The sequence below is a fragment of the Arvicanthis niloticus genome, chromosome 18 (assembly GCF_011762505.2).
Source record: "Arvicanthis niloticus isolate mArvNil1 chromosome 18, mArvNil1.pat.X, whole genome shotgun sequence".
Lineage (NCBI taxonomy): Eukaryota > Metazoa > Chordata > Mammalia > Rodentia > Muridae > Arvicanthis > Arvicanthis niloticus.
The window spans coordinates 18,259,296-18,275,596 of record NC_047675.1 but is presented as its reverse complement, the minus strand read 5'-3'; the positions used below and the strand labels follow the sequence as shown (position 1 = coordinate 18,275,596).

General features: G+C 46.8%; 1 protein-coding gene across 10 annotated transcripts in view; it reads right to left on the bottom strand.

Annotated features, from left to right (window-relative positions):
• Chd9 (chromodomain helicase DNA binding protein 9) overlaps nt 1-16,301 on the bottom strand; it is a 214,173-nt gene that overhangs the window by 169,417 nt on the left and 28,455 nt on the right. Inside the window, exon 1 of one of the 10 annotated variants that reach the window (XM_076915594.1) lies at nt 456-600. The exons of the other annotated variants lie outside the window; for them this stretch is intronic. The gene's annotated coding sequence lies outside the window, so the exon portion shown is untranslated. Of the gene's footprint in view, nt 1-455; nt 601-16,301 lie in introns of those variants that run through there. 10 annotated transcript variants of the gene reach the window in all.

Below are 16,301 nucleotides of genomic sequence, written 5' to 3'. Positions count from 1 at the left end.
CGGAGGTGTGGTGACTCAGCGGGAAGGATGGGGAGGGAGGGATGGCTCTGGAATCTCCCAGTCGGCAGGGCCAGCAGGAGAAAGAGGAGGTCAAGTTGCCTGTCTGGCTGATTGTCAGCAAAGGAGGAAGAAGCTGCTGGAGACCGTAGGAAGGATAAGATGACCTGTGGTGACCTATCCGAGGTGGCATCTAAATCCTCTCCAGAGCAGCTGTCAGCCCACGAGCAGCTAAAACCACCCGCCTCCCACTGTCTCTGCCGCTGTGAACACCTCATTAGCCACCTCCCTGCCAAAGTGAGAAACCAAATTAACATCCAGGATCAATCCAGACTTCATCCACCCAGACCTCCAGAGAAACCAAGGCCACTGGCATATCACACAGAGGCAGCCACCCCTAACAGAGGCAATCTGATCGCGCCCCCTCCACCCCGATTTTGAATATAAAAACCACTAACCCATTTTATTGTAGATGTCCACATGGCAGGAGCCTTCTTTCCGGGGAGAAGCAGCAGCTGCTAGCTCTGTCCCAGCCTCACTCACTTCCTCTGGCTCCAGCTGCTGGTTCCTACCCGCCAAGCGGGGAGTTTCCTCATTCTTGGGGCTCTGGCTAGCTGAGCTGGCTACCCCTTTACCTCCCACCCCTAGCTGCTCACCACCCTCTTCGGGTAGTACTGCCGGGACTCCGGGGTTCCATGAGTCACAGGCAGGCTGGAGACAGACAGCAGGCTTCCTTTATTAAATCAGCCTTCTGCCCTGCACACCACAGAGGGAAGCTATAATTACTTGTTTGGCCCAGCTTTGAGAACTGAGCCACAGCCTGTGTTTCACTGGGAGGGAAGTTACTGAGTTCTGCATCTATCTAGTGCACCACCCCCCCTTCGGCAATAAGCACCACCGCCAGGGGTTAAGGACCTGTTACACAAATATCAGATGCTTTGTGTATGTAATGGGTGCCTTTAGCTGGGATACCCAAGGCTGATCCAGCCAGCTAGATTCGAGCTGCCAGGAGTTTTTTGTTTAGAAAACAAAGGCGTTCTGCTTCTTTGCCAGAGTCTATACTTGATGAAGCAGAGTGCCCATTGTTGCTCTAGAAGAGATAGAGGAAAAGACAGTAAAGCATTGCTTTCCTCGTCCAGGTTACGACTGTTTTATCTTTCAGGCATAATAGGTACAAAATCTCAGGCTTCTCAGTTTCTTGACCAATCTAAAGGAATGTTTGAAATCTGAAAACCTAGTTGGCCACAATTTCTTTTTTTTTTAAAGCACAAAATCCATACTAAAGCAAACTTCACGAACTGTTCGGTTTCCCGTTCATTTCATTCATTCACTCTTGGATTTCAGACATCCCACAAACATTTTGGGGACAGCCTGTGTTATGAATACCATGTTGGGTTAGTAAACCAACATGGTATGACAGAGTTACACAGGTCAGTAATAGATACAATAACATGTTACTTACATGATGTGTTAGGGGTAGTAAGTGTGAATAATACCAGAAAAAAATAGTAACAGGGTATGGAATATATATATATATATATATATATATATATATGGAATTTGTGAACACCTCTTGACATTTGCAAACAATCTTTAGGTTAGTTCTCTCTCATAGTGAGTGTTGTCAAGTCAGCACGATGCTTACTGAGAAATCATAACTAATTACGACTTACGTGAGTTACATTTGAAAATATTAAAATTCCTTTAAGCTTTGTTTATAAGCAAAGCATGGGTATGTTTAAAACATAATTGATGAGTTATAAAAGAGCCAAAGGTATTTGGCACTTCCTATGGTTATAGACAGAAGAAACTTCATTAAAGAATTTACTGGGGGGCTGGAGAGACGGCTCTGGAGTTAATAGCACTTGCTGCTCTTGCAGAGAATCCAAGTTTAGTTCCCAGCATCTACCTTTATCCAGCTACAGGGAATTTGATGCCTTCTTCCTGTCTTTACATGCACCCCACCACACACATGCATATACACAGATACATGCATATACACACAAAGAAAAGTTAGTCAGGCATAGAGGTGCATGCCTTCACTACCTGCACTTGGAAGACAGGCGCAGGCAGATCTGTAAGTGTAAAGCCAGCCTCATCTACATCATTCCAAGTAAACCAAAGTGACATTGTAAAACCATGTCCCTAAATAAATTGAACATAAACATAGAAAACCTAACTAAACCTTTGAAAAAAGACTTTATTGGGCAGCTATGATATGATATTCAGAACTTCAGTGTTAGTTGTAGACTCTGACTTCATTATTTATCACTTCTGTGATTCTGGGGAAGAGTCTTCACCTCCATCCCTGTCTACAAAATGTGAAGTGATGTGGAACCTTCAGGGTTTACGAATGGGTGAGTGACATTATAATCATAAAAGGAGAGGTGTTACTTAACATAGTACTTGGCACTCAGTGAACTGAATAAATGTTATTTATAATTATTGTGAGTTATTGTTGTTTTTATGATGATAATGATGAGCCACCAGGCACCACAGTGGATAATGGGGAATCAGGTTAAATAAGACCCTCAAGGACCCACTGAACTACTAACAGCTGTAAAACTTCTTTGGACAGTCCATAAGCTCCAAGTGAACACAGGGAGTTCCTTCCCCTTTAGCATCCTTCCAGTTGGGAAGACTACCCAGCAACGAAAGGACACAGGTCAACAAGGTCATGGCTATTGGAACTGTAAATGGGTAAATTCATAGTTTCTCCAGATCTGTATAAAGAGGTCCAGATCACCTCATTCAGTGTGACGGAAAACTGGTAACAACCCAATTGTCCACGGATGGGAGGAGAACTATGCGTGGGACATGAGAGGAAGAATAGCAATACAGCTGCAGAAACAAACTTGGGAGCACAGCTGCACACAACAGCATGCATGAAGGCTACCAACCTAACTGTATAAGGGAAGCAGTACGTTCCCGAAGGCTACATGCAGGTTCCAGAAGGCTACAGCACATTTCAGAAGGCTACATGTAGCTGGGTATTCTTTGTAGTGAGAAAAACAAACAAACAAACAAACAAACAATATTTCTTTTAGGGAAACGTATGAAATAAAAGCAAAGGAATAGCAAGCCCAAGATTAAGGATGGGTGGGAAAGGGAAGGTGGTGGGGGAGAGGAGGATTGGGGTGGGGGAGTCTGCAGTAGGCTCAGCAGATTCCAAGCCCATAGATCAACACAGGCAAATCCAAATTGACCTGATATGAATGGTGTTGAGTTCAGCCAAAAATGGAAGGCTGTTGTCAAGAGTCAGAGATAATGAACACCGCCCTCTCCAAAGTGGGTTCAATAAAAGTGGAACAGGAAAAAACAAAACAAAACAAAAACAAACAAAAGCCACCACCACCACAACAACGAAAAGAACATCTTACTCTTGGAATTGACTTGAAGGACCAAGAAAGGTAAGAAGAAGAAAAAAAAAAAAAAAAAGAGTAGAAAGCAGGTGGGGACTGTGCATCTCCAGAACTGGGTAAACATGACCCTACTGATGGAGAAGCCTCTGGTCCTTCATCAGCTACATAATGCTATGAAGCTTCCGAATTGTCATCTGGGGTCAGGGAATAGGGTGAGTCTTACTGCAATGGGGTCAGGAAGTCCTTAGCCTGTGCATGCTCAGTACAGTGGACAGCAGCTAACCCTCCCCTCCCCTGGCCTTTGCCAGACTTGCCCCGGGGCCACTTCTCCTGGGTGGAACTTTCATTTCCTCTGAGTGGTACTTTCAGCCAGGGTCAGTCTTGTCCTGATCAGCACTGCCCGGGACATGCTGGTGTGAACAGTGGAGCGAGCTCCTTCCAGCTGGAGCCATGAAGAATCGGGCAGCACTCACAGAGCCCACCATCCTCTCCTGTTCTGATTAGCCCAGGGGGCAGAGTTCTCAGGGAGCCAGCTGTCTGCTGTCATGACACTGCCTCCCCCCACTCCCCGGTTCTCTTTATAAGAAAAGTTCCTCCAGACCCACAGAGTTAGCATCAGCCACAGGATCCTATTGACAGCTCTTGCCAGTGGACAGTCTTCCATGGGCAAGATGAGGTGAGGTTCTGGAGCAAACAAGGAACATTTTTTCATTCTGCTGGACACTGGCTCTCGTGGCTCTGGGAGCTGCTTCTGTACCCCTCTGCATCCAAACCAATCGTCAGTGCCTGTCGTGAGAGCACTGGGCAGCGTCTAACTGCTTCCCTTGGCTTGACTGTGGAAACTCTACTTCCTATTTGTACAACAGTAGCAACCATATTGCCCCTTAGTAAGCAAACTGCATCAATGAGACTCGTGTGGCACCTGGGAAGCAACAAATGCTTTATTAAAACCAAAGGTGCATGGTCATGGTGGCGCAGGCAGAAGCAGGAGGATTTCTATGAGCTTAAGGCCATCCTGGTCTAAAGAGCTGGACAGCCAGGACTATACAATGACAACCTGTCTTAAGAAACTGAAACCAACTAAACAACCTAACACGTAAGTATAAATAAAACCAAAAGTGCAACACACCTCTACTAGAACAGAAACCCTTTGATGCCTTGCCTAACTCCTTCATTGCTTCATCCCCAGGACCAAGGACAGTGCCTGGAACATAGTAGGTACTTAATAAATAGACAAGAATGATGGTGGTGGTGATGATGATGATGGTATCTTGCCAAGGACTGTGATTAAGCCTTAAATAGACAATCCCATATCAGGCCTTGGCAACAACTCAATGAAGGAAATACTATGGTTATTAGTCCCATTCTGCAGTTCAGAGAAGACTGTGATTTTCCCAGGGCCACACAGCCAAGTAAAGAGGTTATTACCCAAAAGTGGAACACGTGTGGTCCTGGTGCCAAAGGAAGCCACAAGAAACGCTGGATTTTGGTATCTTCCTCATAGGAAGACTACAGCACGAAAGGACACATGCCTTGGGAAACTAATTTCAATCTGTATGCAGGAAGCAATCTGTTCGGCCTGTTTGCTTTCTAAGAAAGGCAGTAGGGCTCTTCTCAAAGAATGAGATTCATGGTGTGGATGAGGGAGAGGGGGTTGCCTTGGCGGGTAGATGTGAGATATCTGTTACACATAGGGATGTGAGGAAGCGAGCTGAGGAGCTAGCCAAGGCGAATGCCTATTGTTTTGCTGAGAACTGTGTCTGTATATACGTGTGTGTGCACCTGGGTGGAGGTCAGAGGTCAACATGTGGGAGTTGGTCTTCTACATCATTCTCTGGGTTCTGGGAATCAAAATCAAGCTGCAAGCCTTGGCAGCAGCTACCTTTACTCACTAAGCCAGCTTGCCAGCTCCACTTCTGTTTGTCTTTTTATGATAAGAACATGCACTCTCAGGCTGGGGAGATGGCTCGGGGGTTTAAGAGCACTGGCTGCTCTTTCAGAGGACCTGGCTTTACTTCCCAGGACACACAATGGCAGCTCACACCTTTTCTGGGACTCCAGTTACCAGGAGATCCCACACCTTCTGGACCCCTTGGTGCACAGACATAAATGCACAAATACACATAAAATAAAAAAATTTTTGTTTGTTTGTTTGTTTGTTTTTCGAAACAGGGTTTCTCTGTATAGCCTTGGCTGACATGGAATTCACTCTGTAGACCAGGCTGGCCTCGAACTCAGAAATCCGCCTGCCTCTGCCTCCCAAGTGCTGGGATTAAAGGCCTGTGCCACCACCGCCCATCTTAAAATAAAATTTAAAATAAAACATGTTCTTACTAGGACCAAAACAACAATAAAAAGATTGCATTGTATATTACTTATATTATTGAAATATATATATTTAAGGGGCTGGAGAAATGGCTCAGTGGTTAAACGCCCACTACTGCCTGCCATAGGCCATTGGAGTTTGGTTCCCAGCGTCCACATTGTGTGGCTCATCACCACTAGTGACTTTGGCTCCAGGGAATCAAACTGGCGTCTACAGACACGCGCACTCACACACACATACCCACACAGAGACACGAATGCGCATAACTGAAAGAAGCAAATATTTTTTTAAAAAAATATGTAAGTAAATGATGCACACGTGTAATCCCAGCACTCAAGAGCCGAGACGGGGATCTCAAGTTCAAGACTAGCTTGTGCCATAAAACAAGACAGCGTTTCTAAAATAAATTAATGAATGGGTGAAACACGAAGTGAAGTGGGGGGGTGGAGGAAGGTTGAGAAAAGGTCACAGACTGGACTCTCCTCAGCAACACAGCTTCCAAGAGCCAGGCTGCAGCTCTCCAGGGTTTGGCTGGTTTACTGGAGATCAACGACGGGGGCCCCCAACCTTCCCGGAGCATGACAGCCAATGAGCCTGATTCGCAGCTGGGGGCGAGCGTTTGCCTCGGCAGTTGGCAGCTCTGCCTGCTCCCAGCCTTCCTCAGCAGAGACTCATTATGCAGTTTGCTCACATGCCCTATGCATTTTAATGAATGAGTCAGGGGACAGACTCAATTTGAAAGAGGAATCGCTTCTCTGAGCTGGGTGAAGGGCTCTCAAGGGATGGTCTAGCAGCTCGGATATTACAAGGAAAGGAAAGGGGTGCGATCTCCATTTAGCGGGGGGGGGGGGGGTGGAGGAGCGGGGGAGGTGGGGGTTGAGTGGTCTGGAAAAAGAAGTTGAAAAGGAAAACAGGGAGCGAGGGAAGAAGAAATCAAGTGAGGGCGAACAACAGGAGGGAGGCAGAACGGAGGAGCAGAAATGACTGCTGAGAGCTCAGGAAACCTTCCCGAACGCACTATGGGTCAGACTCCTCAGCTTCTTCACCACCGTTACTTATTGGCTCCAAGCATTTGAGGCCTTCGAAGCGCCAGCACACAAGGCAAAGGAGCTCTAAGAGACCGGAAGCAAGACTCCTTGTTTAGAACTGAATCCCGGTCAGGTTAAAAACACGATGATGGGTCTGGGATGCTGAGAGGGGTAGAGGAGGTCATCTTCATTCTCTTTCCTGTGACCACACCCCTGGGAGGCAGAGTTGCTCCGTGAAGATCTAGAGTACCAGTTCTCAAACACTCCTACTGGCCAGATGCAGGGGCAGCGTGAGCTAATTAGCATCTCGTCAAATTCCCATGACGGTCCCAGGAGGCGGGTCTTGTTACTGTCACATTTTTTAGACATGAGGAAACTGATGTGGAGAGAGAAGCTCGGCCAAGGTCACCCAGGGATTTGAACTCATCCCCCCTGTCTGACTGCAGAGCTCCTGGCAGCTCTGCTCTGTGCTGTCAGCCAACCCCTGGCTGGGGAACGCTGGGGAAGGCCTTTCCCTTCCCAGGCTCCCTTCCAAGAACACTCTGAACCCCCAGGAGGAAGGGGTTGGTGTGAATCCAGATGCAGTCAACGCCAAGTGGCCTGGGAGTGGATCTGAAACCTGCCCAGCACAGAGCTGTGTGTGAGACCCAGAGAGCCCAGGGGCAGCAGAGAAAGGAAGGAAGTGCAGCCCCACTGCGGTCGGCTGGGGTGGCTAGTCTGTTCCCAGGCTGTACACCACAAAACACAGGGCAACAGATGCTCAGCAAATGCCTGTGTAGGAGTGCGACTCACCCCTTACATGGCAGGCAGGCGGGCAGTGTCCCTGAATTACTCAATAGAGCCATCTCAGCTTTGAACTTTGAGCCAGGCTCTGCAGGAACAGGGCATGGGGGTTGGGACGGGGTGGCACTCACCACCATGAAAAGGAAGTCTGCCGTTCCTCTACCCCCCAAGTGGGAGAACACAGACTGGGAAGCAGCCAAGAAACCAGAAAGCTGCTATACACCCACATTCTCCTGAATTTTTACAGCTGGAAAGAAGAGCAACACACAAGCAGTGCAGCACTCTGGGGCCCTGGGCTTCATGCCTGGAGAAAAGCAAGGCCACCTGCTAGGAACTGAACTGGACACAAAAACAGTCAGTCTTGCTTGCCTTCCCACCTACCCAGATGTGGGACACATGATCATCCTTGAACCCTCCCCCACCTCCTAGGTAGGGAGAGAGAATATTCCTGTTTCCATCTTAAAAATGGGCAGAAAGATTAACAACTTCGTATAGCCGCCGCTCACTGCTTCTGATTCCCAGGATAGAGGGGTTTCCCTATGCACACTGTTCCATCTCAACTTCCTGAATATGGCTGTAGAATAGTTTCTCTAACTGGAGAACTTGGGGAGCCTCTGGAGGGATCTCAGCTCCATCCTTCTCCCAGCCTCATCTAAGACGCTACTTTTGCACTCATAGTACGTTCCCTTCTCCACGCTAGTTAGTGGTCCTTCAGGTGTACTTTGGCTTGCTACCATCCCTTTGTCTTCTTCCTCTATGTGTTCAGAACCTTGATACAGAAGAGGGATGCTAGCTTTTCTGAAAGGTTCTTTGGAGATCTCAAATGTTCTTGGGAGGATGTTTTGAGTTCTGTGCAAACCATCGCCATCTAACCTCCCACCTTCTCCACAGCTTGGCAAAGAATGCCGTTGGCTTCAGGACAATGTTCTCTTGGGAGAAGGCAGAAGGCAACACTGTCTCCTCCTCCTCTTTTTTGTTCTTTTGGAAAGAGTCGTCTTATAAACTCACGATCCCCCTGCTTCTTCCACAAGTGTACACCTAAGTCCACAAGTGGGCACCACCACACCACAGCCTGTTTGCTTGTTTTGTTTGGCAAGCCCCTCCCCCACCCCCACCCCCCACCCCCGCAAGGAAAAGCAAGTTCCGTACTTGGAATAAAAGGAGCCAGTCATGAGAGGGTGATTCTGGGGTGACATTTGTCCTGCCTATACACCAGTTCTTTCCCTTGCCACCTGCCAGGGCATCAACAATGGAACCTTGACATGACCGACTGTTACCAACCCAGAGTGTTTACTCAGGAACACACCCTGGCAACTACCCTAACCCCAAAGTCAGGCCTTGTAGATCCCATCAGTTAGTTCTGCAGGGAATTGTGAACTAGCTCTAGCTCAGGGTGACTGCTGGCAAAGTCCACACTGTCCTCTGTACGACAGCTCTGTCCTCTGAGTTCCTCCCTGCAAAATGGAAAGACAGGGCTGGCTGGTAGGATGGATCACAGGTCAGAGTGTTCCATGCCTGTGATGGGTAATTTTCAGTGTCAACTTGCCTGAATAGAGGAACACCTGTCAGACTAATGAAGCCCAGCTCTGGGTCAGTGTGAGGGTATTTCTAGGGGCATTTCGATTATGATGGGTGTGTGTAATCAATTGTTAAATCCACTGATGGATTCTAAATTCCAACAGACTTGATAGTTGGGAGTGTGTGGGAGAGGGAGAGGGAGAGGGAGAAGGAGAGGGAGAGGGAGAGAGGGAGGGGGAGGGAGGGAGAGAGAGAGAGAGAGAGAGAGAGAGAGAGAGAGAGAGAGAGAGAGACTACAAGTGTGCACCACCACACTGGAACTTGTTTGCTTGTTCTGTTTGGAATGTCCTTCCTCCTCCCAATACCTTGCTGTAGTGAGGATATGGAATAGTGGGAGGTGGTGCCAGCTTCAGAAAGAGGTTCCAAGGGAAGGTGCCTTTCAGAGTTATATCTTGGCTTTGGCTCCTTCCTTCCTTCCTGTCTGTCTGTCTGTCTGTCTGTCTGCTTTCTGGTCTCCATGAGGTGAGGAATCTCCTTCACCATGCTACTCAGGCCAGTAGCCATGGAGGCAGCCGACTATGAACTATAACTTATGAACAAAATAAATGGAGCTGGACTCGGGTGGATGTCTGTGGTAAGGCTCTTACCTAGCATGTGTGAGGCCCTAGGTTCAATCCTCGGTACCACAAGACAAAAACAATTGATAAAAGAACCTTCCTTTCAACTGTTTTTTGCCAGGCATTTGTTACAACAATGCCATGTGACTAACCACTAGCTAGGCTCCTTGGCACACCTCTCTGTGCCACCACTGGAGAGGCTGAAAGAGAGAATGAGGACCAGGCCAACCAGGGCGACACAGCTTTTTAATACAAAGCAAAGTGAAACAGTGACAAAGCCAAAGGTGAGTGAGGAGAGGTGGTGTTTCCCGAGGGGCTACTAGACATCTCAGCTTTGCCAACTGTGCCCATCCACCTGCATTCTGATAGCTGTCTGGGTAACAGAGTGCCATACAGTAGGTGACTTATAAACAATAGGAAGGTTATTTATCTGTTTGTTTGGCTCCTGACTCTGCAGGATGAAAGGCCCAAGACTAAGGCTCTGGGAAGAGCCTCTGTGTTGTGGTAAGATCACTCCCTAGTGGGCAGAGGAGCACAGGGAAGATAGAAAAACCCTATTTAAAGTCATCCCTGGAATTCACCATAAAGACCAGGCTAGCCTCTTCTGCTTGTCTCTGCCTCTTGAGTACTGGGATTAAAGGCATGGGCCACCATGACTGCCTCTACGTCCCTTCTTAAAATGAGTTCCTGCCTGACACATTTTGCTCAAAGACATTTTTGTGCTGACTTTTCTGTCAGTTGCTACCAGAAGAATCCTGCTGGTTACCACCTTAACCCTATATATATTTTTTTATTATATTTTTGGGAGTTCAAGAACAATTTTATTAGCATAAAAAACCCCAGAGGGCAGGCCAGCCAAGAACCTCAGCAGATGCCCAGAGGAGGAGTCTGGAAAAGAAAGGGAAAAGCTCTATGGTATGGAGGTGAGTCACACAGCAGACAAGCACACACATGTCAGGGAGGGAGGGTTTAGAGAGTAAGGAAGCCCGAAATGCTGGGAGAACCCAATGTGTTAGGAAAAGCATGCTTTTCGGACACGTGGTTGCAGTTGTGGCCTGGGGAGCAATTGCCGAATCTTCTTCTTTAAATAGGAAGGGGCTTGGGGGAGGGTAAAGAAGGCAGGAGGCAATGTGGAGAGGGCCAAGTAACATGAAAGGCCGGTTGAAAATCCCTATGGAAACTTTTGAAAAGCTTCCTCAAATATATACATACGTGAAAAGTGTTTAAATGGAGTCACCATATAATGTTTGAGAGAATGCTCCAACAAGACATGCCAACCAGGTAAAACCTTCAGTGCCAGGACTGGGGTTACGAAGTCATTGGCTAAAGAGGTTCCACACACTCCCCCCTAAAACACTGTAGCCTATTGACAAGGCTATTGGTCACTCTCTGTAATCTGACGGTAATCTCTCTGTTGCTGAAGACATAATTTGTGTCATAGAACATTGAGAAATTGAGCTGGTTCACTGTGCCAGGAAGAGGGAAGAGCATAATCATGAATATCACCCAGCTACAAACCCTGTGACCTGTAACAGCAACCAGCTTGGAAGATGCATTGACGCAGTAGTGGACGAATACTGTGGTAGGAACTGACCACTCTTTGATTAGATTCAAGGCCTACTCCATGTCATGGAACCCCTACCTGACAAAGCTGAAGAGGACAAGAGCCTGAGACTAGTTAGGTCATAGGTTCAAGGGGGAAATTTTACTATTAATATTCTGTAAAAGAAACATAGCAATAAAACAACTGCCAAAGACATACTGTTATACCCCTAGATCAGATCATCAACTCAACTCTCATCGGAGATGCTTCTCTTTTATTTTTGAGTCAAGGTCTCATGTAGCCCATGCTGGTCCAAAGCTACAACCTAGCTGAGGCTAGCCTTAAATTTATGATTTTTTTTCCCACTGTCTTTTAAGTTCTGGAATTACTGGTACACACCACCATGTCTGGCTACTATATAATCCATTCAACAACTGAAAATCAGAGGAACTAAGATACAGAGAAGATACATGCTCTACGCAGTAGAGATAGGATTTGAATTTGCCCTCTCATCCTCTGGAAACTTAGAAAGAGGCTGGAGTCTCCTACTTAGCTCAGTCAAACACTCAAGTCAATGGTAGAAAACTCACTTGGAGAACAGAGCCCTGGTGCCCCTGCAGCCACAGGTGAGTATCCAGTTCTGGTGTTCTCAGTACCATGTACCCTTTCCTTGGAAGACAAACATAAATTGGTGGAGGGCCTCCATCAATCAGGGAAGACTTATTCTTGATGTCAAGGGTTTGGAGGTTTGTAGATGGTCCAGCGCCTTCTGTTCTTGCTGGGACCGACACTTCAGTGTCCGACTGTCAGAACATCACTTCTTTCTTAGAAGACAATATAGCCTAATAAAATAATGACACTTCTCAGGCCTCCGGGGCCACCATCCTGGGTTACTATGGGTCATGACAGTCTTGTATTGTAGTAAGGAGTTAGGGTACCAGGTTCATGGCAGGGATAGGGGATATGTCACTGTGTAAGGAGGGAAGGGTTCAAAAAAAGATATCCAAGAATTGGGAGGGTTTCAACCAGTTAAGGATGCAACTCAGTCATTATGACTTTGAAAATAGGGTAAAACAATAGAATATTAGGGAATTGCTTCAAAACAACCCAGAGATAAAGGAAGTGGGCAGAGATACTTATGAAGTAGACATGTTAATGACTGCTGGAGTATATTATATGTTCAGCATACTTGAGCATGTTTGATAATCTATAACTAAATTTCTTTTAATATTTATTTATTTATTTATTTATTTATTTGGTATGCATGAGTGTATGTATGTGTGTATGTATGAAGATCAGAGGACAACTTTGGGGAGCTGGTTCTCTCCTTCTATCTTGTGGGTTCTGGGGATTGAACTCGGGTTATCAGGTTTGGTGGCAAGGGCCTTTTACAAGCTGTACCATTTCACTGGCCCTATAGCCTGTGTAAATTTTACGATGTACCAAGTAATTTAAATTTTCTTTTCAGGCAGGGTTTCTCTATGTAATAGCCTTGGCTATCCTGGAACTTGTTTTGTAGATCAGGCTGACCTCTCACTCATACTTATAGAGATCCACCTGTCTCTGCCTTCTGGTGCTGGGATTAAAAGCATGTGCCATCACGCCCATCTCCAGATAATTTAATTTTTTAAAAAATATATTTATTTATGTGTTTGGGTGCTTTGTTTGCATGTATAGCTGTGTACCACATGGAGGCCAGACTGGGTATTAGTTCCCCTGGAAATGGAATTATAGACAGTTGTGAGCTACCATGTGGGTGCTAAGAATCAAATTGGGTCCTCTGGAGAAACACCAGTGTTCATAGCCACGGAGCCATCTGATTTAAGTTTGGAGATGGAAGCACAGACTAACCTCAGATTCCTGATCTCAGTGATCTCTGCCTTGGTCTCCCCCAAAATTGCAACTACAGGCTCAGGTCACCATGGCTTTCTATGATGAATACTTTTAATACCATGTTCATGTATTATAAAGAGCTTTTCTCACACATATTTTATATATACCTCACAAGTGATACAGATACACACAGACACAACCTCCCTCCCCCCACCTTCCTCTTGCTCACTTTAAAGACAGCAAACTGAAGCTCAGAGAGGCTAGGTCATTGACATAGCACAGAATTGAGTTGAACCTTGGATTCCCAATTCCAATTACAAGGTAAGTTACAGGCAAGAGACAACTGAGGCAGTCTCAGCAGCCTGTGGTTGCTAGGGACCATGTCATTACCCTGGGAGCCCCATACTATCCACTTCTAAGCCCTGCTCCTAGGCAGCCAGGCCTCTGCTTAATTGGTATGGCACAGCCCCCAGCGGGACCCCAGGGAGTCATTGAGTGCACAGTGGAAAGCGCCCGGCCACTGATTTCACGTGCTTCTTGGTAGTTAAGAAAACACAGTCCAGCCCAGCAGGCCCTGGACCCTTTCACAGGCATCTTGAGAGCTGCTGCCTGAACATCTGGGTCTGATAAAGGAGACCCACGTGGGCTTCCCTGCCCCCTTTCCCATAACTATTTCCGCACATACCCTTGAAGCTCTGTGCGTGTGGCTGCTCTGTTCTCTCCTTTCCCAAACATATGGATTCCCAGCTCCTATTTCAAACTCCAGCACTGGGCTGCTGTAAACTCCCCAAAGCTCTCAATTTCTTTTTTCCATTGCTCATTCTTTCCCAGAGCGCTTGAAAAAAAAAAAAAAAGCCTCCAAAAAGCTCTGTTCATTCCAACTTCCCTGTTTGTGAAGGGAGAGCAAGGCAGTTGTCAATCACCAGGGTGACTGACAGGAACTTCAACTCAACAGTCTGAGAGATGGAGTTGGGTGGGGGCTGGGGGAACCTGAGGTACCCACCATGGGGAAAGCCTTGACTCCCCCAAATCATTTATGCTGCAGGAGGCCTGAGGCCCAGCCATCTGCTCCCTTCTGGCTGGCTGAAACTTCCCTTTTGAAAATCACTAATGAAAGGGGGAGTAGAGGGGGGCAAGGCATGGGCATGGTTCCCAGAAGGTTACTGCTGAAGTGGGTAAGTGCCATTTGGGCAGCTAGGGGCAAGTCCTTGCCTGCTTCTTACCCTGCGGCCTTCCGCTTCTTCATCTAATGGCAACTTTCCTCTCAAAGAGAGAGCCAGCTCTCTGTACTACAAGGCCAGACACACTGGCTGTGAGGGGGGATGGAAGACAGGATATACAAGCACCAGGGGCCTTGGGGACAGAAGGTATTCCTCCCAGACAGAGGTCAAGAGGCCTCAGATGCCCTTAGGGATCCAGCAGGCCACATAAATGTTCTGAGGGAAGAGGGAGGGAAGGGATATAAAAGACTGCAGAAGGGACTAGAAACAAACTGCTCTCAGCAAAGGCAGTGTGTGCTTGTTGGTTTTTGACAACTGGACATAGACATATCTAAGGGAATCTATGTATGTATGCATGCATGCATGTATGCATCTATCTATCTATCTATCTATCTATCTATCTATCTATCTATCTATCTACCTACCTATCCATCAATCTATCATCTACCTACCATCTATCTATTATCTGTCTGTCTGTCTGTCTGTCTGTCTATGTGTTTACCTGTCTGTGTATCATCTGTCCATTTTTTTGGTTTTGTTTTCTTTCCTTTTTTGGTTTTTCTGAGAGGGTTTCTCTTTGTAGCCCTGGCTATCCTGGAACTCACTATATGACTAGGTTGGCCTTGAACTCACAAAGATCTGCCTGCCTCTGCCTCCCCAGTGCTGAGACTAAAGGCATATACCACTCACTACTGCCCAGCTTTGTCTGTCTGTCTGTCTGTCTGTCTGTCCATTCATCCATTCATCCATCCATCTATCCACCCATCTATCCACCTATCTATCTATTTTGAGTCAGGGTCTTACATACTATGTAGCTTTGGTTAGCCTGGAAATCATCACATAGACCAGGCTGGCCTCATGTAGAATGCTTCTGTCTGCTGAGTTCTGGGACTAAAAGGGTACAACATGCCAGCAGAAGAGGACATCTTAATTGAGAAAATGCTTCCATCAGATTGCCTAAAAGCAAGTGTACAGGGCATTTGCTTGATTGATGATTGATTTGGAAGGGTCTAGCTCACTAAAGATGGTGCGATCCCTAGGCAAGCAATCCTGTATTGGATAAGAAAGCAGATTGAGCAAGCCACGGGAAGCAAGCCAGTAAGCAGTGTTCCCCCTTGGTCTCTGTTCCTGTCTGTAGGTTTCTGCCTTGAGTTCATGCCCTGACTTCCCTCAGTGATGGAGCTCACAGTTGTAAGCTGAAATAAGCTTTGGTCACGGTGTCTATCAAAGCAATAGAAACCTAAGACAGACAGCGACTTCTGAGCCAAGAGCTCACTGTTACTGGGGAAGAGTGGGAGCGCTATGCTGCCAGACCCTCCATCTCCTTCCAAAAGCAGAGCAGGACCGCACTCAACATCTCCCAATTGGGGAACAGATATGAATAAAAGAGACTCCCCAGGCTGGCACGATGAGCCAAACCAAACTGTATAGCATTCTGCATGTTCTGGAACACCTCACCATTTGAAGCCTGACCTAGGTGCTGGGTCTGCAGGACTTCAGGAAGTCAGAGAGTACAGGAGAAGAGGCCAGGAGGGAGTCAAATGAAACCCTCTGCTGTGTGAGACTGTGTGAGGCAAGCTGCAAAGGCTAGGCTCCTTGGTGACTCGCCATCCCACGAGTGAAACTCCTCCTGCTGCTGTGATTCTGATCTCATGCTATCTTTACCAGTGGGTGCTAACCAAGGACACCCCAACTCATCCCTATATTCTTCCTCTTCTAAGCCAGTTCAGAACACTTTCCTTCAGCAAAAGCATCAGCTGGCTAACCACACCGGACTTTCACTTTGAAAGTCCTTAATATCTGTCTGCACATAGAAGGGCCAAGTGACATCTCTCCTTCCACATTCCAAGAACCGACTTTTTTTTTATTCCTGCTCTGCTTTTGTTCTTTTGACATAAAATCTTGCTGTGCAACCCAGGTTGGCCTTAAACTCAAGATCCTCCTGCCTCAGCTTCCCAGAGGTCTAGGATTACAGGTGTAACAGGACTCAGGCCATTTTTAAAAAGAAAAAGAATGTGTTTCAAGAAAAAATGGTTTCTCATACTTAAGAGAATAAATAGCCAGCAAAACCAAA